This window comes from Myotis brandtii, unplaced genomic scaffold (genome assembly GCF_000412655.1).
Source record: "Myotis brandtii unplaced genomic scaffold, ASM41265v1 scaffold139, whole genome shotgun sequence".
In the NCBI taxonomy this organism is placed as follows: domain Eukaryota; kingdom Metazoa; phylum Chordata; class Mammalia; order Chiroptera; family Vespertilionidae; genus Myotis; species Myotis brandtii.
Genome location: NW_005354965.1, coordinates 2,218,198 through 2,223,441, shown reverse-complemented (window position 1 = coordinate 2,223,441; position 5,244 = coordinate 2,218,198).

Genomic DNA, 5,244 nt, shown 5'->3' with positions numbered 1-5,244 from the left:
CCCTGGCGCAGGAGCAGGAGCGCTGAGCTGAGCCGGCTCATCTGGCCGCCTGGCAGCAGTACAAAGCGCTCTCGCCTTTGATCTCCCATCTTAAACTCAAACGCAGCATCTGATAATGGAGGCGGCGGGAGAAGACGCCGGGCAGTAAAGTTCTCTTCATTTCCTCCTGCTCTTCCTGCACCTTTCATCTTCTCCCCCTGCCCTCTCCGCTCCCCTCCCTCTTCTCTGCCTTTCCTTCTCAGCCTGAGAGAGAGCAGGACAGACTGGAAGGGGGTGGGCTTCCTTCCAGCGGAGACCTGTTGGGGGGGTCTCCCCTCCCCTCCGCCAGCGCCCAGGGTGGACGTCAGCCTTTTGCTCCATCAGCCGCAGGGCCAGGGCCAGCGCTCGGCCAAGGCACAGGTCAGGGACAGGCGGCTTGCTGGGAAGCAGGCGGCCTCTCCAGACCTGGGTGTGTAATGGAGGAGGAATTCAGCGTCTCTCCGGTTCCGGCCGTAGACAGACGGGGGCTCGGACTTCAAAGGACACGGAGATAAATGAAAGGGGAGACAGCGACCCACCCTAACGGTCCGACACGGACGCCCTGCCCACGGTTTCCACACGGGGACCGAGGACGCCGTGTTCCTGGTTTCGCCACACGGGGCCTCTTGCAGAACCGCTCCTGTCGTTACTGAGTCATTGGGGCGGGACGGGAACCCAGCCTCGCTAAGGAGGGCGCTGGCTCAGAAACGTCAGGGTCACCTCTGCGGGCCACGGGGCACCCCCTCTCCCCCCGTGAGTCACTGACGTCCTCCGCCGGCCAGGCCAGTCCCTCGCTCATCCACTCCGATGCAGACAGACACCGGGACGCAGTCCCAGAACCAACCGCCTCCTGGGGACATTCTGGACCCCAGAAAGGCTGTAGGGGGCTGGGTCCCAGGGGTGGGGCCCGAGGGACCTCAGATGTTGGGAATGCTGACCAGTATTTTCCCCAGAGTTCCAGGCGCTGGGGAAGGCGGGTTTGGGGCAGGTAAGACGTCCGCAGACTCTCAGGTGTGAGCTCAGCCCTCGCACCTGCATTTCGGAGGCATCAGGATGGACTCTAGGCTGCGATGACAAAGACTGTTTTTCTGAAAGCGCGATTATGTAACACGGGAGTGTGAGCCTGTCTGCAGGAGGCTGCCGGGGGCAGCCTGGGCTGTGGGCACAGGGTTCTGTCCTCAATGTGCAGTGCCCTCCTTAGCGAGGCTGGGTTCCCGTCCAGCCCCAACGACTCAGTAACGACAGGCCCCAAGGGCCTTACACATGTGACCGACTGCAGCGCAGCCTCATGGCTTGAGGCGGTGTCTCACCCCCGCCTGCGCCGGGTCTTCAGCTGTGAGCCCAGAGCAGTCTGTGCCCTCAGGAGCGTGACCCGCCCCGTCGGCCAGGCCTCCCGCACAGGCCTCCTCCGCCCCCAGGTGCTCCTGCTGGAGGCGCGGGTCCTGGGTCCGCTGTGAGTTCATCCTTCTTCTCTGGCCCCAGTGGCAGCAGGGACCCCCGCAGACGCCGGACGTGCTGGTCAGCTCTGTGGGCAGGGCCAAGGCGCGGGTCCTGGGTCCGCTGTGAGTTCATCCTTCTCTGGCCCCAGTGGCAGCACGGACCCCCACAGATGCTGGACGCGCTGGTCAGCTCTGTGGGCAGGGCCGGGACCTGCACGAGTAACTGGCGTCCGGGTCTCCCACTCACGCGTGTGCACAGACACGCTCATTTATTAGAAACGGAGGGAGCGGCCCCAGAATGGTTCCGAGCCTGAGTGCGCCCGACGGGCAGGCTCCGTGCCCTCATCACGGGGAGACGCAGGCCCAGGGAGCCCCCTCGGACCTTCCTCCCAGGCCATCTGCCCCCAGTCAGCGGGGGCGCGGCACTCCTGTTCTACTGTCGGTGAGAGAAACAGCTGCCGATGCTGTCCCACAACCCGCGGTCCACGTCCACGTCTCTGCCTTCACCCGGCCTCGTCCTGGCACGCCTGGGGGTCTGCAGCCGGCAGCACGGCCCCCCACGGGGAAATTCTAGGCCGTCCCAGGTGTCCCCGTCTTGGGCCTGTCCCTGTGGCCGATGGCCGGCTGGCATCGTAGCAAACAGAATAGTGGATTTTTAACCACGAGGGGGGGGGAGGAGGGGGCTTTAGGGGCCATCTGGGTGCCGCCAGCTCAGGGTGTGAGGACACTGATGAGGCCCAGGGACATACCGACACGGAGCCAGCCCCTGGCCGGGCTGGGTGAGCTGCCCACTCTCTTCTAGAAGTTTCCTCCTCATTCAGTAGCTCTGGCTCTTACACCAGCGCCGCCTCTCTGCTGGGAAGCCGTGGACACGCACATGCTGGGGTGTCGGGGTGTCGTCCATGCAGGTGCTTAGAGAGCATTCCGTCCTTGTCACCTACGGGCCAAGAGATCCAAGGCCATGGGGACATGGCCGTGCCCCTGGCGGGACCGCAGCCTAACGGGCAGTGGCAGGCTCTGCACCCGAGCCCCAGGCTGGCACTGCCGTGCGCATCGCCCTCCCATGTGCTGTGGGTTCTTGGAGACAGCAGGTCAGCCACGCATTTTGACTGGCAAAGCCCAAGAACGTATAGCAGTGTCCCCACCGCGCGGCTCTGCAGGTCACGGGAGAGCAGCCACGTAGGTGGGAGAGCAGCCCCATAGGCAGGGGAGCAGCCACGTCAGTGGGGGAGCAGCCACGTCGGCGGGGGAGCAGCCCCGTAGGCGGGGGAGCAGCCATGTAGGCGAGAGAGCAGCCACGTAGGTGGGGTAGCAGCCACATAGGCGGGGGAGCAGCCCATAGGTGGGAGGTGAAGGCGCGGGTCAGTTCGCTCCTTCACTTCTCGGTGGAAACGTGGCTCTTGGCACCGTGGCTCGCGCTGTGCTGGTGGACGCAGCGGGCGGGAGTCTGCGGAGGTGGACAGGGCCATGGCACCCACACTCGCCCGGGGGCCACGTGGTCAGAGCCCTCCGGCTTCGCTGTTTGAACCCGAGCCTGGCCTCGGAGAGCAGAGCGAGGGGCAGGGGAACCTGCATGCGAGCAGCGACACTGGCCTTCCCGCTGGGGCCGCGCACATGCAGTGACTGTCCCCCGTCACGGCCGACAAGGCTGCGGTCTTACCCGTCGGAAAGCCCCCCGTCCCAGCCCTGTCGTTGCTCACGTCAGGGCCCAGCACTGGGTTCACCCGCCCCCCGGCCCCCCCCAAGAAAGAACAAACGCAAAAATGCCTCTTCTGCTGTTTTCATCTGTAAACGCGGCATTTGTTACAAGTGCCCTGTTCCGTGCGGGCTGTCCGTGGACTTCACTGCTACGCTTCGGCTGGCATATGTGCGAGGGGAAACATGTCATTCAAACTCAAAAAGAAAATGGAGCCAAACTCTCCCTGACAGTTGACCGGGTTGGTGTGCTGTCGGCTCTTGCCTGTCCGGGAGCAGCCGCGCCCCCCGTCGCTCCTCGAGCAACTACGTGGTCAGAGAACAGCGTCTGCCTCCGACAGACAGGAGAAGCCACACGGCTGTCCGTACCCCCGCCGCCCCAGGCGCCATCATCCCCAGCTGCGTGTGCGGCCCCACCAAGGCTCACACGTTCGCCCTCCTCCGCCCGAAGTCTTCAGGGACCTGCCGGTGGGAGGGTGGCCTCCTCCCGCATCTGTTCTCAGTTGTTACGTTGTTGCCAAACGGGCCCCACATCACAGCCATTGGCCTCGCCCCCCATTTAAGTCCAATCAGGTTCTATCCTGAGCGATAAGCCTGCGAAATTGCAACCCTTCACAGGTTTCCTGGGTGACCGCCTCATCCCACGGGTTCTCGAAGGATAAAAGCCAACGCCCCCCTTCACTGAGCGCCTCCCAGCTGCCAGCTGCGATGGCCCCCGCTGGCTCCTCTTATCTCCTCGAACCCTTTGAGAACAGTCCCCCTCACACTGATGCGTGTCGAAACCAGCGGGGGGCGTATGTCGCACACAGGCCTCCGCGCCTCCGCGCACCCCGTAAACCTCTGGGTTTGGTCGGGTCTGGACGGCCCTCGGTGATTCACAATGTACCAGGAGGGAGGCACTTCTGACACGTGGTCTGTGAGGCCACCTGCTAGGAAACACGACGCTGGGAGGTGGGTGCCACTCCTCTTCCCACGTGTGGTCAGGCCACGCCGTGGAAACGTGCACGGCCTCGTTCTGATCCTCAGCACCTCAACCAAGGGGAAGGCTCTGTGGGGAGGGCGGCCACAGACCGGCCGGAGGGTGACAGGCGCACAGGGGTGCACAGGGGTGATGCAGGTGTCCTGACCCGCTGGAAGAGCGTGGGCAGAGGGGCAGAGGGGACGGCACACTTGTTAGCAAATTGTACGTCTTGATACTGTCTGTGTTGATAGGCCTGTTCCCAGTGAAGGGGTTTCTTTACCTGCATCCATTATTAACCTTGGATACCCAAAGGGCCATTTGCAAAGTAACCCTGGGGACACACGGTCACACCCAAATGTAGCGCATCCTTGGCCAGGCCCCTGGAGCCAGCCTTGGGTGTCGTGCCAGTTGCCCCGTGAGCCAGGGGCCACCTGCTGCACTAACAGCTCACTGGAGGGCGAGCACTCACTCTGGATTGTGTGCCCTGCTCTTGATGTCATTCGCTGTGAGCTGATGAATGAGCACTGGCCAGAGAGCGCATTGCAGCTAGAGGTTTATTCTCAAAATGCTCACTGAGCCATCACTGGAAAGAAAATGATTCCCGCCCGGCCGGCGTGGCTCCGTGGTTGAGCGTCGACCTATGAACCAGGAGGTCAGGGTTTGATTCCCGGTCAGGGCACAGGCCTGGGTTGTGGGCTCGATCCCCAGTAGGGGGCATGCAGGAGGCAGCCGGTCCATGATTCTCATCATTGATGTTTCTATCTGTCTCTCCCTCTCCCTTCCTCTCTGAAATCAATTAAAGTCTATTTTAAACAAAGAAGGAAAGGAGGTCATTCTCTTTCCTCCCGCCCCGCTCCCCCCGTTGGGACAGTTGGGGTGTCCCCTAGTCACGTGACACAGACCCCCGCTCCCAGGCCTGACCTTCAGCAGCAGATGCCGTCTGACCTAGAGGAGACGACAGCCTGGCTTCTCCCTCCGTGTCACCCACTTGAACGTGACGATCAGGTTTGCCACGTGGCGTTCATGGGAGGAAGCACTCCTGTGAGACCAAACACCAAGCAGGGCAGATTCAGGCCCTGTTGCACGTGCCGCCATGCTGTGCACCCCAATACCAGCCAGTCCAGGAGAAAG